Source organism: Neophocaena asiaeorientalis, unplaced genomic scaffold, assembly GCF_003031525.2.
Source record: "Neophocaena asiaeorientalis asiaeorientalis breed wild unplaced genomic scaffold, Neophocaena_asiaeorientalis_V1.1 scaffold239, whole genome shotgun sequence".
NCBI lineage: Eukaryota > Metazoa > Chordata > Mammalia > Artiodactyla > Phocoenidae > Neophocaena > Neophocaena asiaeorientalis.
The window spans coordinates 942,345-960,979 of NW_020175103.1; the positions used below are offsets into that span (position 1 = coordinate 942,345).

General features: G+C 40.5%; 5 non-coding genes across 5 annotated transcripts; 3 read left to right on the top strand and 2 right to left on the bottom strand.

Annotated features, from left to right (window-relative positions):
- Nucleotides 1-2,139: 2,139 nt before the first annotated feature.
- TRNAI-AAU (transfer RNA isoleucine (anticodon AAU)) lies at nt 2,140-2,213 on the bottom strand. The gene has a single exon. It is a non-coding gene; the product is annotated as a tRNA-Ile (tRNA).
- A 3,055-nt stretch (nt 2,214-5,268) lies between these two features.
- Nucleotides 5,269-5,342, bottom strand: TRNAI-AAU (transfer RNA isoleucine (anticodon AAU)). Its single transcript has one exon. It is a non-coding gene; the product is annotated as a tRNA-Ile (tRNA).
- A 2,252-nt stretch (nt 5,343-7,594) lies between these two features.
- TRNAT-AGU (transfer RNA threonine (anticodon AGU)) lies at nt 7,595-7,668 on the top strand. The gene has a single exon. It is a non-coding gene; the product is annotated as a tRNA-Thr (tRNA).
- Nucleotides 7,669-16,568: 8,900 nt separating this feature from the next.
- TRNAS-CGA (transfer RNA serine (anticodon CGA)) lies at nt 16,569-16,651 on the top strand. Its single transcript has one exon. It is a non-coding gene; the product is annotated as a tRNA-Ser (tRNA).
- Nucleotides 16,652-17,779: 1,128 nt separating this feature from the next.
- On the top strand, nt 17,780-17,852 carry TRNAG-ACC (transfer RNA glycine (anticodon ACC)). The gene has a single exon. It is a non-coding gene; the product is annotated as a tRNA-Gly (tRNA).
- The last annotated feature ends 783 nt before the right edge of the window (nt 17,853-18,635 follow it).

Below are 18,635 nucleotides of genomic sequence, written 5' to 3' on the forward strand. Positions count from 1 at the left end.
AAAAATAGTTTTCCACCTAGTCTTCTCCATCATACCACCCTGTCTTATTTTCTCATAAGTATAATACACCTACCACTACTCAGAATTATCTTGATCCTTCATTTGTTTACTTGTTTGTCTCTCCCACTAGAATGAAAGTTCCATAAAAGCAAACTCTTTGCCTATTTTGTGCACAGATTGGAAACCTGTTGAGGTCACAGGTGAGTAACAAGGAGGGGCTTGAGGGAGAACTCTCTTAGCTAAAAGATATCTCTTAGATAAAAGATATCTCTTAGATATCTCTTAGATAAAAGTATCTAAGGTCCATATGTTACCAATTCCATAGACATGGATCATCTGAAGCATTATGTTATCATCAAAGGTTTGGCGACAAACTTCCAACAGGCCTGGTCTGGGAAAGCTGTCTTGGGAAAGCTGATACCTGAGTATGAAGTTTATGTGAATGAAAGAGTAGGACAGTAGGAAAGAGGTAGGAATGGGAAGGTATCTCAGATAGTGGTAATGGTGGGTAATGATACTAGGATGGAGTAGTGGGGCAAAAAGAAAATCAAGGAATGTGGACAAGCATAGAGATATAAAAAGAGAAACAAGGATCATAATCAGTGGAATGGGTAAAGAGAAAAGATTATCATGGCTGTGGGACAGCACAGGAACGAAAAGAGAGAAATCTGGTGTCTGTCAATCAGATAGATGAGTAAAACGATCAAGCTCCATGAAGGAGTAGGATCTGTAGGCTGATCTATGATGGGTAAGCCTCACTGTGCAAAAGCCAGCTAAAAAGTCAGAAGTCATTCACAGTGTTCCCAATGTCAAGGCCTTCTCTTATACTCCATCAATTGCCTAAACTCTTTTAAGTTTTACTTTACCTCAAATATGGACCACAGCTTTTTTAACTGGATTTTTTTGGCCTTTATTTCCCACCATTTATCTTTACCACAACTGCAGCAGACAATGTTGATAGCTAATCAGTGTTCTCAGTTTCAGAAAATAGAATCCACTCTAATTAAGTAAAATTAAAAGGGATTTCTTATGAGTTTACAGAGTTTCTTGGAGACCAGAATCAAGTGTGGATACTACACTTTCAGAAGCACCCAGCCATGAAAATGCCTCGGTAGAAATCTTACTGCTGCCACTTCTGGTTCCACAAAATCCTAGACAGTAGCTGCAGGTAAACTAAAATATCCCAACAACCACGCACGTGTGAAAGGATTTCAATCTAAAATTGAACCAGAGGATATGAAATAGAGAATCTCACACATGCACCCTCAGAAAAATGGAAGATAAGAACTGAGGGACTGATTTCCCCTAAATGCCTGATTTACAGAAGACAGAGACTTATCTCCTGATCCATGGATAGCCACTAATCTGGCTGGACTTCCCCCCCTTTACACTCCTTGCCCGTAAATACAGCCACCCCAAACCCTCAACAGACCCATCCGTGGCTTGCTACCTGATGCATTTCTTGAATTGCAATTCCTCTGCTATTCCCAAATAAATTCAATTTCTGGTCCTTTTAACTTGCCTCAGTTTACCTCTTTATTTAGACTGACATATGCCAGAAGAGCTATCCAGGCTTTATCTCACAGTATTCATTTCTCCAAAGTCCCGCACGAGTACGTCTGCTCAGCCAAAGCTACGTGACACAGGGAATCCTAGTGACAAGGAGGTCTGAGAAATGTAGCTTTTAGTGCTGCAGTCCCAGTGTATTGAAGGCACACTACAACGGGGTGGCAGAGGTGTAGAGGAAGCCAGTCTATACTACTGGTCACAGTTGCTACCTCGTATCCATTTCACCCTTTTTCCTTCTTAATATAATTCTGATTTTGTTCAGATATGCACTACTCATGCACATAAACTGGATAACTCAGGAGATTCTACCCCCATTTTAAGTTCCAGGGGCAATTCATGATTAGTCTATGATAAATATGTATGTCCTGAGCCTTTATAGGCGATTAATTTACAAATTTAGGTTTAAACCAGTGAGCAAAGGCGTTCCCTTGCTGGCTATTATCAGTTCAGAGGTAGGGAAGGGATCTAAATGGTCATAATCAAGCTTTCATGACTGTAAGAAGTTATGATTTCCTTTTGAATCATGAGCAAAGAAAACTGCCAGAGGTTGCCACGGGGGCATCAAAGGCATGGCCCATATGGGGATCAAACCCACGACCTTGGCGTTATTAGCACCACGCTCTAGCCAACTGAGCTAACAGGCCTGCATACCTATGGGGGCTCTTCATTAATATTTTTAACAGCGTTGACTTCGTGGAATTTCTTTACCATTAACAGGAATTTCATCAGTCGTATCTCCACTGGGCCCACTTTTCGTTGAAAGAGAAAATAAAGAAGAAAGCTCTGTGTTGGTAAAGAATGAACCTTGTCTTTCAGGACATCCTTTCTTGGAACCAATGAAAATTCTTTTGTAACAAGTACAAAAACCACTTGTAATGAAAATGGCAAATTGAAACATTCAATTGTAAGGACTTTGATGTATTTGCATCTTTGAGACCACAGTAAAGGATAAGAGATGGGAAAAGAGTCTTCCAACCTGCAGAGTCTTTGGGAATGAGAAGAATGCGTGGTTGGAAGGAATAAGAGCAGTATTTTAAAAGAACAACTAATTTAAAGCAATCCATCCATCCATCCCTGAGCAAAAATTAAAAGCTTCCTTCCACAAGGAAATAATGGAAATGTAATGCTTGTGATAAACAAAAGGCATATGACTTTGATAATGAGGCTGAGCTAGGAAAAAACTCATCGTGAAAAAGCTCTAAAATGAACCCAGGAAATAGTAATGAACAAAACTTTGCATGAACAAAAGAGGAACTAGATCTGAGGTGAGAAAAGTCAGCTGATTCTTAGGACAGGTGGAAAAGAATATACATTGAATTTGGGAATGAATGTAGTGTTGTGAGAATAAAATAGACCTGCTTTTTAAGGTTGATCCCAGAATTGCTATGCTATACTGCAGTTCTGGTTTTTCAACATTTACTATTTAGACATATGTACCATATGTCTAAATAAAACACACTATTTATGTGTTTTAAATGAATTAACATATTTAAACATAACAACTAACTTATGAGGTGGGTATTATAACCATGCTCATTTTACAAATAACCAAGGACAGAATTTAGAATCAGCATTCTCATCATTTAGCTCTAGAGAACTTCCTTTTAACTAAGTCACTAAACTGCTTCTTAAAATCATGTTCATCATTTTGTTGCTGGATTACTATATTCTGAGGACCCTCCTATTCAAATAACCAAATTCATAGCATCTTGATTTATACCCCAGGGTATTAATTGCTTCAATTTTCAATTAATATTAATCTCACCACTAATATTGAATATGTAACATAGACCTGAAAACTCCTATCCCAGATAAGGAACTCTGAGCATCAGCCATGTGCACTGCATTATTATGGCAGGGTAATTCTTTCTAGGAATTTTTACTCTATTATTTAGTAATTCACTTCCTCTTCTTGGTTCCCCAACAAGGAAAGGAGGTACATCGAGAGCAAACACCCTAGAGATTGATTGATTTTTTTTCTCCCTCTTTGTTTTACTCTGAAGTTTTTTTTCTTTTTATATTATACAATTATTTATAAAGGTTCATTGTAGAAAATTTAGAAGGTGTGGCTAAACAAAAAGAAGAAAATAAATATGGTCCATAAATTCCACCATCTGGAGGGAATTATTAGTCAGCACATTTGTTGAATGTCCTTTAATATATGTGTGTACACATTCTGGATGAGTTTACACTTTTAAGGTTCTATATATATATATATATATAAAATGTCAGACTTACAGAAGAAGTGCAAAAATAATACAAAGAATTCCTATATACTCTATATCCATTTTCAGCAATTGTTAACACATTTTCTACATTTGTTTGGTTTTTTGTTCTCTCTTCATATGTACTCATTTTTTCCCCCCGAATCATTTGAGAGTTAGTTGCAGTGTATTTTTTTTAAAAGAGATCATATTCATGCGCACACATTTTTGGTACTCTAATTTGTCGATTAGCTATATTTCCTTCATATCTTTTCATGAAGGACAATAATTGCCATACTGAAAAGTGAGAGAGATCAATAAATATTTGTTGAAATTATACCTAATTTTATTTGATTATTGAGCAGCTTGGGAGCCCATATTCAAACCTCTTTGAACATTATATGGCTTAAGAAAGTGCTTTATTTCACATTATAAGAGAAAATTATGGATATCATCTCCATCATTTCCTTCCTTGGGTTGGAAAAGCCTACACTTTGTACAATGGTTAAGAAGTTTGCAGAGTCAGTCAACTTCTGGCTGGCAGGACCAACTTATTTTAAAATAAACTCTGATTTGACAGTGTACAAAGTTGAAAGTGCAATTTGGGACATCCAATATATACTAAGAGAAAAATGCAAATGCAAAACAGTGAATAAATAATTATGCTATCTTTCGTGTGGATAAACAAGAAAAAATAACAATCAATATACATGTTTACTTGTATATGCATAAAGAAAACCAATAAGGATAAATGAAAAATTAAGGACAGACTTTACCTATGCGAGGTGATGGAGAAAACAGGGCTGGTGAAGGATAAGAATGGAAGCGAAACTTTCCAATGTATCTATTTTTAGTTTCTCCTTTTTTAAACATGTGATTGTCTTATTTATGCAAGAAAAACAAAATTTAAAATGTTTAAAGTTATGTATACCTTTCATGTTGGTATAAATGTGCAGAGTGTATAAAACAAAGATCTTTTGTCATTTTTTCTACTTAAGTTTTGGACAATTTTTCTTTCTATTTTTAAATCTTGTTTTCTTTAGACGGAACTGGGGAGTACAGAATGACCCAGAGGGAGCAATATGAAGAATGGGTGGTTTTACAATTTGTTTTCGGAGGAAGCAATCAAATAACCCAGTTTTTTCTCCAAGAAATAGTTTCCTTACAGGAAAACAAAACAAAATGAAATAAAGAATGGCCCTCTGTTGTACCTTTCACCTGCAGGTTTCCGCTACTGTTGAGCTTTGTGAGTTGGAGAAGTGCCTGGAGCCTAGAAAAGGTACCAGGCCTTATGGGGGGCGGGCGGGGGGGGGGGGGTCTGTTTACTCCACCCAAGCAAGGTTCTAGAACTCCCTAGCAAGGAAGTTAGAAGGAAATGTGATAGTCCTACTGCGTTCAGAGACTCTTCCTCTTTGCAGTTCGGACGCCAGGTACAGAACTCTAGCATTCTAGGGTAGGTTTACTCTTTTGGGGGACAGAAAATGTCAAACCAGCTTGGCCCGTGTGGGGATCGAACCCACGACCTTGGCGTTATTAGCACCACGCTCTGACCATCTGAGCTAACCGGCCGGGACAACGCTAGTTTTCTTCACATTACCAATGATACTTAAACAGCATTGTCTTGCAGTTTACATTGGGAAGAGAGGGTTGCTTATTTGGCCGGGGAAATGGATGAGGAGGGAAGAAAAAGCTTCTTATTTTGTCTCAAGGAAGTGTCCTTCTTCCGGGAAAACTTAATCTTTCTCAAACATCGGATTCTGGCCCGAGAAGACTCAGGCCAACGTCCCCAGTCAGGGCTTCCTGAGACCGCGACGTGTGGATCACGGAACTGACCATCGAGCCGCCACAGACCTCGAAGGACTCGGCTCCTGCGCGCGGGATCCAGATTCCTCTCTGCTCCTGGAGACCATTTCAGGCAGGTCAGCTCCTCTTGGAAGCCTCGGGACCCGGGAACCTGCACCCTGTGGCCGCCTGGCCCCGGGGTCCTTCCGCGGTCACCGCGACCCTGAGTCCTCAGCTGTGCTTTCGGCCCTCCCTCTCCGCGCGGGGGAGTCACGGCCTTTGTGCTGCAGTGCTGGTCATCGAACACTTGAGTGGCTGGGGTCCGCGGGAGGGAAAGAACCTTGCGGATGGCTTCTCAAGAGCATCTGACCGGCCATGTCCTTGGGTAGAACCAAAGACAACGGATGTCGAAGCCAGGACGTGTCAGGGGTCAGGTCAGTTATCTGGACCTGAGAGGAACGTTGGGATCTGAAAGGGAAGGAGAAGCGGAGGCCCCAGTTGGGCAACTCAGTGGAAAGAGGCGGGAAACCTCCTTCGAGAGGCATAACTGAGAAATGCACCCTTTCCAGGCCGAAGTACACCCTGATCCACTTGCGGGCAGGTGTCAACCCAGGGAGGGGCCAGTAGAGCAGCTAATTCCTGAGTCACCCTCTGCTCTCTTTGCTGGGTTCTACTTCTTCCCTCCTTCCCACCACGACTGTTTCTGTTAAGTTAGGGGTAGTAGTATTTTTCAGAAGTTAATTGACCTGTGTACATTGTAAAAAGCCTTCTTTATGCTCTCTCCCGCCATTTATAAGTACATGTGTGCATATATATCTATATATATTACATAGTTTCCTTTCGGATATGCACTGCTACTATATAAAGTGTTTAGTATTTGGTATTCACGGGTTTTTTTCCCCCTAGAAACGAGAATCATATCCTTTGACTGGCTAAATTTGCCATTTATTTTCTAACTTTCCATTTCAATCCTTTGCTTTTAATATCATAAATGTAAATGATTCTTCTGGTTCTTTAGCACCTTTCACTAAATTTGTACATCTTCCAAATCAACTTGCAGGTGTCTTCATTTGTTTTGTTCCGTGGTGAAAATTTTGAAAGTTTGTAGAGCAGAATATTATTAGTACTATCTATCATTCCTGTTTTACTAGGGTACTTGGTATGGTTAAGTGATTTTTGAAAATCTGGCCACATTCAGACTTACTTTGATAGTAGGCCACAGTCACTTGCTTTTGGTCATAGGTCAGTTCCCTGGAAAATAGACATTGAGATGGTGATTTGTGTGCAGGAGTTTTACTGGGAACACTCTTAGAATCAACAGCAGTGAGAGGGTGAGGGAAGTAGGATTGGGAGGAGGCAGAAGTTGAACTTGCTGTTGTAACAGCAGCCTCAGCTGATCTCATTGGGATATCTGAACCTGAAATGGCCCTTCAGTAATGTTCTGAACTGAGGCTGGATTTGAGCTGCACCCAGGGGCAGGTATAACTTTGAGCAAGGTGCCTCTTCTCCCTTGAGGACAGTGCACGAGACCAACCCAGTAGTAAGCCATCAGAAGCCAACATTCCTGAAGTGGAGAGATCAGTGCTGCCATCCCGAGGATGATTTGACAGGTGCAACAAACACAGTTCTTCCAGCAACCATGTGTCAGACATGTGCTAATCTTTGACCAGTAACGCCTCAACACACTAACAGAGAAGAGAGCAGGTGTGGTTTGAACAAAATGCTGGTTAGTAGAAAGCCATTTCATTTTTTCTCTTGGGAAAAAGGCTTTGACCCCTGCTGCCAGAGTTTAAAATCTAGTGAATTTAGTGGTGTCCACGCTGGAACAATTTCCCAGGAGGAGATAGTCATCTTAATCTAGTCCCTGTATTTATTCTTCCAAAAGAACATTTTTTCCTTGGTTTTGACTGAGACAAGGTGTCTTTTTTTAATATATATATATTTTTTAATCACCTGGTAAACCAGTTACTAGACTCATTAGAGCAGAGGTGTGTAAAATTGTGTTCAAATGATATGTAACCAAATGCCCTAGCAAGTGAGGCTCCGTGGCTTAGTTGGTTAAAGCGCCTGTCTAGTAAACAGGAAATCCTGGGTTCGAATCCCAGCGGGGCCTACTTCTACCCTGTTGAGTGATTTAACGTGGTAAAAAAGTATTTTTCTCTGGGTGATTCCAACTTGAATTGACATCCGATGAATCTTCCAATACTCAGGACTTAAGCTTTGCTTGGGAAAAACTGGGTCCTTGTAGAAGAGGACAGAGGTAGAAGGTCGAATAATAACTGAAGAAGCATGCCCAATACACATACCAAGAGTAATTTAAGGACTCTGAATATTTGTCCAAATCATGATATTAGCAGTGGATAGCTAGCCCAGCCTAGCAGAGGTTTGCCTCTTTATCCAACTGTTTGAATCAAGTGATGGAGATTCAACAGCTTTAAATACATGCCCTTTCAGATATCCTTTGGATTTGCCTGATTACTGAGAGGTTTAATTATGTTTTCAACCTCAGACACACTTGGAATAGAGTTGGCACTCAATTTTTTTTTTACAATGAACCATTAAATGGCTAATGGCTTTTCTAATTTCAAGGTCATAAGTAGAAGTATTTATCAAGTACCTTTGAGGGACAATGGATAGTGCACTGAAGACAGAGACCCATGGTCAATGGGGGTGAGTTTAAATCCTCTAGCATTGAATCATTCTTGCTACTCACCCTTTCTCCTAGTAAACCTGCAATTTTCCCTTGCATTTTTGCTCTTACCTCTATTCTAAAGGAAGAATAGAGGAAGGTAAGGGGAAAAAATTAAAGAGCTAAAACCCCCTAATTTAAACTTTAAATTGAGTACTGTAATAGCTGTTTCTACTTTTTTTTGTTTGTTTGTTTCTACTTTTTAAGTGATTCTGGACTCTTGGACATCACTGAAATTTTTGAAAAGAGAATATGATGCCATCTTAAGAGAAAAATGGTTAGTGACAAAACATATAAAGCATCTAACAAGAGTTTCGACACAGATGAAAAAAGCGTTTTGAGGTCTGAAGTCTTAGCCTCTTTTCTAGACAGATTTTTACATAAAAGTTCTGAAAAACACATCAAATCCTAAAAACAAATGTGTTTCTGTTTTATCTGCAGTTTCTTTTGGTATTCTAAGATATATCTTAAAATAATTTGTCAGACTCTACAAATGCCCACTCCCCCATACTTAGAAATGTGCATAGAATTCTACAAGCAATGATTGCACCCTAAGTACCTTCTTGCTTCTCACTGTCATGGGCCAACAGATGAATTACACCTTTGTTGAGCATCAGGTATGCAAATGTGTCAGAAGACTGACATTTTAAAGAACCCCTTAAAATGGAATTGAATCTAATCAGTAATATTCTGTACCTCCAGAAATGTTGACTACTTAATAGTACTAAATGATAAAACTATCGTTATTCTATAAAACGGCTTTAAACAAATCATGGACATTCACAATTGTGTCTTTGTTAAAGGGACTTCTCTCTAACTGAAATGCTATTTCATTCTTGACCTAAACAATTCTTCGTTCAAACTTCCTCCCCCATTAAATGTGTCCTGGCTTGGGATCCTCAAACGGACAGCTCCTCTTTTGTGCTCTCAGTGTAGGCCTGACGCTGTCTTAGGCCAGCTGTGTGGTTCTTTCTTCTTCATGGCCAGCTATTCATTTCTCGTGTTGGGCACTGGATAAAGTTTGGTGAACCGATTCAAATGGAAAGTCCCTTAAAAAGGTGGAAGGTAAGGCACAGTGATGATGGAAAATGTTGGGGGGAGAGAAATGATTAAGAAGTGTTTCCACTTGGTGCCCACACACTTAGGTGTGTGAAGTGAATATGATAACGACTACACTATGGAAAACTACTTCCAAACATTGTTACTCTGCAGACTTAACTGAGATCTTCTGGATTCAACTGTCCTTGTTTCCTGTTACCATACTTTCTTCTCTGCGTCTACAATTCCACATAAGCAGCACACCAAACTTAGGAGTCTTGCACATCCACAGATTGTTAAGTTTAAAGTTCTCTGAGCCACCTAAACCACGATCACACATGGAAAAATTGAAAACACTCGGCACTCTCCAGGGCTGACATTTACATCTTGTCTCTGTTGTGGAGTCTCTGGAGCTGACCCTTCCTTGGCTGCCTGCCTAGAGCTGATCTTTCAAAATATCCATGTCTGAAAGAGGTGTCTCCCTAATATCAAACTCATATTTCCATTGCCACCTGCATTTCACGAGTACCACTTGCACAGTACACCATGAGCTCATCTGATCATCAATCCCACTGGAAATCTGTGGTAAAACTTGACTCCTCCCACTGCCTTACCCGACCAATCAAATTATCTCAAAGTCTTCCTGATTTTACCTTCAGCACATGTGAGATGTCCTTCCCTTCTGTTCATCTGTTGGTTCCTATTTGGATCTTCAATATCTCTTCTTCACCACAATCTACAACAGCCTCTTCCTGTTCTCCCTGTCTCCAAGACTGGCCATCTAAAGCCATTCTCAACACAGCAGAGAAAAATCTCTGGCTTAAAATACAAAACATAACTTCCTCCTTAAAATTTCCCAATCAAACCTTTCTTCTTTTTCTAATATATGCATTTAAACCTATATATCTCCCTCTAAGCACTGCTTAGTTGCATGTTGTATTTTCATTCTTTCAGTTCAAAGTATTTTCTAGTTTCCATTGTACTTATACTTCATTTAGAAGTGTAATGCTTGTTTCCCAGTATTAGAATTTTCTAATTATCTTTTTGTTATTGACTTCTAGTTTAATTCTGTTATTGTCAGAAAACATTTAAAAATTGTTTTATTCCTTTAAAATTTATTGAGACTTGTTTGAAGGCATTTGTTTGTTTTGGTGAATTTTTAATATGCACTTGAGAATAATGTGAATTCTGCAGTAGTTGGGTGTAGTCTGAATGTCTGTTAGGTCAAGTTGATTGGTTACTAGCTATGGTTCATCTTCTCTATCCCTACTTATTTCCCCTTTTCTGTCAGTTTCTCATCAGCTGCTCAAGTGGTCTTTAAAATCACCAACAATGACTGTGCTTATTGTATTTCTTGTTTTAGTTTTCTCAGTTTTGCTTCATATAAGAATTGATATGTCTTCTTGCTGAATTGATCATTTTATCATTATGAAATGTTCCTCTTTATCTTTAGTATGACTTTTTACTTTGATGTCTACTCTGTCTCATATTGTATACCCACACCAGCTTTCTAATGGTTGATGTTTTCATAGTTTATCTTTCCCCGTCACTTTACTTTCAATCTTTTGTCTTATTTTTCAAGTGTATGTCTTGTAAGCAGGACACAGAGGACTCCTGTTTTTCTTTGTTTTATTTTACTATTTAGCCTGCCAATTTCTGCCTTTTAATTGTTTATTGCATTTACATTAAATGCAATTATTTATATTTGGGTTTAAGTTGGTCATCATAATTTTTTTCCATTTGTCCTACTTGTTCTCTGTTTCTCCTTTTCTACCTTTCTTTGAATTAATATTTGTTATTCCATTTAATCTTTGTTTAACCTAACATGTAGTATCGTTTCTCTCCAGCTTCTTTTAAGATGTTTTTATCTTTGTTTTTCAAGAATTTCAACATAATTTGGCTATAGTTTTCTTTATGTTTCTCCTGGTTGTTATTTGCTGAACTTATTGAATCAATGAGTTGTTGTCACATTTTTTTTCCCATTGAGCTATAAGTACCCTTAAGATTAGAGCATTTTAATGTATGTAAACTACGCTTTGATTTAAAAAAAAAACCCTCAATGATAACGTCTATACTCCAAGAATTATAGGTTAGTCTCCAATCTCTCAACATATTCAGATTGAAATCTACCTTCCCCTCTTTGGAAGGCACATCCCTCTTCCCTCTGATCTGGCTCATATATTTCCATTTAAGTCTCATTTCTTTCCATGCCTTGCTTCAAATTCTTGGATTCCCACCCCCGCTCCACTCCACGAACTATTCCCACTTCATTCAGTTCCCAGTAACAAAATTCCCTTTCTACCTCTCTACAACCATCATACTTCTTTTCATCTATGAAGTCTTAGATTTGGTGTCATTTTCTCTGGGAAGCCTTCAGGGGCATGCCAGTTTTTTGGCTGTTCGAACAGGTTTCTTCTGAACATTGTGGTAGATATATTTGGTAAACGCATTTCTATTCATGTATAATATTAATTTCAAAAAAAAAAGGAAAAATTTCAGAGACCTAGGGCATCAAGGGGATACCTTCACATGTTCGTTACGTGTGTCCACTTTCCGTAGTGTAGCGGTTATCACGTTCGCCTAACTATGCGGTAGGTCTCCAGTTCAAAACCGGGCGGAAACAGGTCTGGTTTCTACTGTTACTTCTGAACTGATCCCCATTTCGGCACGAAACCCGTGCTTCCTTTTTGTGGTGCCGGACTTCAAAACATACACAGACATTTGCGCTTCTTTTGAGGTCCAGGGGTTTAAAATGAAAAGGCGTCCCGACGCCACCTGCGCTGAAGCCCGGGTCTCCCCGCCGCCCCTCCCGCGCAGGTCGCGGGCCGCTCTTTCTCCTCCTGCACTCGGCGTCCTCCCGCTGGAAGGGCCGAGAGGCCCGAATGGTGTCAACCCGAGGAGACACCCGCTGCACAAGACCCCGCCTGCGCTGCGCAGGAGACACTGGCTCCCTTGGACGTGTGGGTTTTCTGCAAAGTGACTTTCTCCTGAACTTCAGAGGAAGAAAAGCGCTCCACTTTGAAACTGAGCAGCGACCGCACAACTGTCCAGTTATGCTTATTCCTATTGGTACCATCCAGTAGTTCCAAAACTCATCAGGCGTAGATGGGGAAGAAGAGTTGTGGGGAGGAGTAGGGATGGGGGGTTGAGTAAGAGAAGACCCCTGCCCTCAAGAACCCCCTGGGTATCTGTACTGGAGAAAGGCGACTCTTCCCTGCATTTTCGGGACCGCCCCTTCCCCTCCGTTCCCACCACCCCAGTAAGATCCTCTGGGTCTGCTTCTCGGCGGGGCTTGATGTTAGGCTATTCAACTCCAGTGGGTGTCCCCCCGCAGGGGGAAATGCCGGATCCGCCCCCTCCCCCCACGCCACCCCCAGGCTCAGGGCGGACTCGGGGCCCTCGCTTGTCATTGATTCCTTTTCTTCAGCGGAATCAACGCAACGTTTTCCTAAAACTCAGCATCTGGCATCCAGCTCAGGCGGAGACCTTCCCGGATGAAAGGAAGGATCCTGACCATTTCTGAAATCAGTTAGGTATTCGGGCAGTTTGAGGGATTTCCCGGAAATAAGAAAGGGTTGAGAAGTTTGGTGACTTGTTTGTGTATATTTTATGATATATTTTGCTAAAAACCATTAAGGAGGACAGTTTTTCTTTTGGAATGGACATAACACAGGAAGGAGGGTTCTTCCCGCTTTCCAGACCCACCTTCTGGGAAATTATTCTGTCTTGCAAGCGTTCAACTCAGTTAACATCCGTGCCTGCACGAAGGGACCACACGGGGGCGACAGAGATTGAGATCTCCGAATGGGAAGCAGGGGCTCCGAATTTGCCCCTACCAGCTTCTAGGAGGGTTCTCACGATCCTTGAGGTGAATTTTTTCAAACTTATTGGGGGAATTTAACTGGTGTTTCCTTAGAGGTTAAGTCACACCAGATCTCATATTCTGGATATTTTGTCTAGATAAAGGCAAGAGGAGGCAGAAACAAGCATTTTAAGAGTCTGAACCACACTACACGTTGTAGATGTCATATTATACGACACATTCCGTATAACTGCTCCAAATACCAACTCTTAAGTACTTCTCCACCCTCACGTCACAGCTCACTGTCTCTTGCAGTCTGTATTCCATACTCATGGGTCTTCAGGTAATCAGTCTCTCTGCATGTGATGTCCCCTCTAATTGAAGAACTTTGTGCTTGCCTCATTGCTTAGTTATCTCTTGCTCGTGCTTAGATCTCAGCTGGATTATTACTTTCTCAGGGAAGACTTCCTTAAAATCCCTAAGTGAACGTCCTGTATTACTTATAGTATCATGTATTCTCTTTCCCAGCACATTTTACATTTAACAGTGTGATAACTTTCTTAATGTCTGTTTCTCTCACTGGAATGTAGTAAATTGCATGAGGGTAAGAGCAGTGTCTAGTTTTGCTCATCAATGAATCCACGCTGCCTTTCATATACCTGATACAAAATAGACACTCAGTAGATACTGGTGTTAAGATTGAACCCTTACCATGATTCTCTGAGGAAGGTATTCTTTTCCTAATTTCACTGCAAGACTCAGTATCTTAGTAATTTGAGATACTGAGTCTTGCAGTGATCGCCTATCTGGCCTAAGTGTGGATCTAGTGTGTGTGTTATGACTCAAACATGAGTACGCCTGGCTCCACATTACCTGTTCATTCCTTAATATCCTATTGGAAGTGGGTGTATTTTCTTCAAAGTCGCAAAGCTCTGATCTTTGCACCTGCCATGTGTAAGGGAGGAAAAACTTTTTCCCTACCCTCTTACATCTGTAGCTGGGACCTATGAATTAAACTGACGAAGGACAGATTACTAAAAGAAAACGTTTACAAATTTTATTGATGTTAATATTTTTATTTTAATTTTACATGCACAGAGACTTCACAGAATAGAAGTGAAAACCCAAAGAAGCAGTTAGACTCAAAAGATTTTATACTGTTTTAACAAAGGGCAATAAATTATAGAGAAGTAGAGACAGAGAAAAGAGGGATTTGGGCTTCCAAAGGCAGTAATCTGGGAAGGTAAATACATAGGGCAACTAATAGAAGATAAGGGTTATTTTAGTAAGGTTGGTTGAGCAGTCATCTTGGTGTTGACTTTCCATCTCTGGTGATAAGGGTTGTTCTCCTCCTTCTGGTACAGGAGATGGGGAGGGGAACATCTTCACAAAGGGAAATTAACGCCCTGCTTTTAGGCAGAGAGGAAGAGGGCTGAGAGTCCTTCCTGTGTTTGCTTTTTCTCCGTTGCCTTCAAAACCATCCTTATGCCAAAGTGGTATATTTTGGGGTGGCATATTCTGATTCCCTCCCCATGTTATGTTGTTGAAACTAAAAATGGGAAAGAACGAGCTAGAACAGTAGTAATAGCTACCATTTGTTACCAGCTATTAAATCAAGTAGTTATTGATTTTTCATATATAAACTAACAAGCAAGCATAAGGGGGTAGGTGCCGTTATTATCATTTACTTGTTTTATAGATGCAGACACGGAGGAGTGCTCAAGATCACCAGGTTGTAAAATTTGGAGCCAGTATTTGCATCCATGGGTGACTGGGGCTAAAGTGTTACACATTATTGCAGTTTTCTAGAAGAACGGTGGGCCTACAGAAAGACATGGATATTAAGATGGTGATACTGAGCATAGCATATGAAAGTGATTTTACCAGATTAGGGAGAAGGCAGAGAAAGCCAGATATGAAGAGTCTCAGAGGATATGGAGGGTAACCAGAGATAACTGTCACAAACATTATGCTTGCTATTGGTATTGCTCCCCTGGAGGAAATAGGGAAATGAATATTTCAGAACCAAAGGAGACTTGAATTTTTTCATTTAAGCGAATGGGTATGAACAATGGTCCTGATGTTGAGGCAGTGTTCCCTAAGACACACTATATAGACTGCTGCCTTTGAATGTGAGCACCAGAAAAGTTCTAGTCAAATACATGGTTCTTGTGGAGGAAGCTGTTTGTTTTGAACCATCCCAACCTCTGTAGTTCTTCCTCTTTCTCCAAGTCAGCCAACACTGCTTCCCTATCCTCTCCCCTCAACTTCATCCCTAACCCTTAAGGTATTTCTGGAAGAGCAGAAAGATCTTTAGGAAGGAAGTCTGAATGCTGGGTTTCTGTCTTGGTTTTATTATGTTGTGATCCTGGGAAACTTAATAACCTCTCTGCATTTCACTTCCTCATCTGCAAAATGGGATATTAAAACCCATTTCATTCATTTTCAGCAAATATTTATTGAATGTCATCCATTCAATAAATGTACCAGACATTCCTCTAGGTACTGGGAGTCTAGCAGTAAACAGACAAAAATCTCTGCCCTCATTGGAGTTTGCACTCTCATAGAGGAGACAGAAAATACACAAAATAAACAAGCTAGTTTTAAAGTGTGTCAAATGATCATAAGTGATATGGAAAAAAAATAAAGAACGGGGAGGAGAAGCATTGAAATAAGGGGAGGAGAAGCATTGGAATGAGGGGAGGAGAAGCATTGGAATGAGGGGAGTTTATACTTATGGCCGTGTTTCACTGATAAGGTGATATTTGAGAAAAGACCTGAAGTAGATAAGGGGCTGAGTCATACATATATCAAAGCAAGAGTATTACCAGCAGGGGGAACAGTCAGTGCAAAGGCCCTGAAATAGCAATGTGCCTGATACATACAATGTAAAACAAGAGGGTCAGTATTAATGGCAGCAGAGTAAGCAAGAAGGAGTACAAGAGAAATGAGATCACGGACAATCCAGTAGGCCCAGTGAGGACTTTGGCATTTACTCTGATGAAATGAGGAGTTGCTGGTTCAGTTTTGAGCAAAGCTGTGCCATAAAGTGTTTTAGGTTCACAAAGATCTCTCAGACTGTTTTTCATAGAATGTTTTGTAGGGATGAAAAAGGTGGAAGAAGGGAAACCTATTAAGAGATTTGTGTAACATTCCACGTTAGAGATGAAGGTTTCTTGGAGCAGGGCTGTAGCAGTTGGGGTGGTGAGAAGTTTTTCAGATTTTATAGGTAGAACAAGACAATTCCCCCACATCCATGGAATGAAAGAAAAATTGAAGTATTAAAAAATGTTGCCAACTTTTTTTTTTTTTGGCCTAAATATCTGAAAAGTCGAAATCGCCACTGAGTGAAATAAGCAAGCCTGGAGTTGGAGAAGTTTTTCTAGGGGACACTTAGAAGTCCGTGATCTTATCTCTTCTTCCAGTTTGCATGGAAACAATACATACTTGTCTTTAGTCTGATGAAGAAAGGCATTGCTGATCAGCTGTGATGGCCGAGTGGTTAAGGCGTTGGACTCGAAATCCAATGGGGGATTCCCCGCGCAGGTTCAAATCCTGCTCACAGCGTTTTCGATGTGGCTTCCACAAAATTTACTGCTGTGCCAACTCGCCTCACAGAAATCACTCAGGCTGCAGTTCCGATTTAGAACACAAATTTTCAAAGAGCGTGGGCGGCAGCCAGATTTCAGTACATTTCATTGCTCTGTGAGCCTCCTGAGCCCAGCCTCCCCGCTGTCCTCACCGGGTTTAGAGCGCGCTCATAAATACGGGCTGCGATGAAATGAAGTTGTTAAATCTGTTAAGAGAGTTTACAGCAGCAAACTGTACAGAGGAGACGTTGGAATTTGGGGAAATCGTTTCTCTTTGTGATTGTAGAGAGCCGATTATAAAGAATGCTTCTTTAAAGCATTCCCGGGCAGCAATCTTCAGTGTCTGTCCTGATAATCAGCGGCTGCTGGTGAGAGCCATAAAAATTTAAGATAATATTCCATCATATTTGCTACGCGCTCTTTAAGACAAGCGTTTTATACAAACGAGGAAATTGAGGCACAGAGAGGATATATTACGTTTTAACTTCTGACTTTGCCTTGAATTTCAAAAACTTGGTCTCCTTAACGTACTAAACCACTCTTAAAGCACTTTTGCATTTTCAGCTATTTTGCCTACTTTGAACAGCTAAGTACATTTTTAAGCCAATTCTATTCTGTTTTCTAAGCTTATTTTTCCAATGAGATTCTTAAAATGTATATTTCTGTTGAATTCTTGTCTCCTTATTGCATTTTGAGGGCAGATGAATATTCTGAGAAAAAAAAAGGGAATGAAGAGCTCAAAACCAGGCAGTAATATAAGCTGGGTAAGAAAGGATGTGAAATAGAGTGAGGAAAAGTGAATAGATAACTGAGTTCATAGAGATTTGTTCAAGCAACGAGAGCAGCTGCATAGTAAGCACCAAACAAGTTCTCAACTGCGTAGTCAGAGAATAAGTGAAGATTAACCATTGTTTCCAAAGAAAACATTTTACGTAAATCTATGTTATGCAACCAAAGCACAAAAGAAATCATGCTTTCCCAAAGTCCATACAGTCTCTGGTTTTAACCTCTTACTCAATTAAAAAAAAAAAAGCAATCATTCTTTCAGCTGGCATAAACTGTGGATGGTAATGAAAATATGAACATGAGAACACTTATTCAGCAGGGGCCAATGGTGCAATGGTTAACACGTCCGACGACCGATCAGAAGGTTCTAGGTTCGACTCCTTGTTGGCTCGGTAAGCTCAGTTTTTCCTTCATCTTCCTAGGTACTTTTTTCAAAAGGATACTGAAACAATTTTTAAAGTCTTTCGAAAGTATTTTCGTGGAAGTGATCCTTCACCTCTGTCAGTTGAGTCTGAAAGAGACTTCAGAAGCATCAGAAGACCATCCTGAAAATTTTCTTCCTTTCATCACTTCTTGAACTTGAGAAAAGATATTGGCTGAAAAAGACCACTGGAAGGGAGGGTTTTAAATCAAAGAAACTTTAAAGAAAAATAAACGAAAAAAAGTTTCCTGGCAGTATCTTCTCCATCAATATTTTTTCCCATTGGGAAGAGTCCTCACTCACAGAGGACTACCCTGCACAGCTCTTTCCTCGCATGGCTACTAGCAAAAAGAAAAGCGACATCCCCTGGGGAAAGGTTGAGTAAAGAAAGGTTCGGCTGTTGTGGACGCGGGATGCGAGAGGCTCCTTGCCTCACTCAGTTGGGCCCATTAGGGTTCAGTTCTGAAGCCCGGCGGATGCCCCTCTTCCCCCTCCCTCACCAGCCGTAACTGACCATCTTCTGGAAGTAGGCAGGAGCTGGGAAACCGGACCTCAGTGGACAGAAGAACCAAGAGGAGTGCCCTCCCCATTATTTTTTTAAAGTAAACACCCCAGGAAAAGATGAGCGTGTAAGGAAGACGTGGGAAGGCAGCTTTGGAGCTGTCCCTCCAAAGAACAGACCTGCCTCTTTTCTCTGTGTGGAGACAGAATAGAGAGGCTGGGGGGAAATCACTGCCAAGGCGGGAGGGTGGGT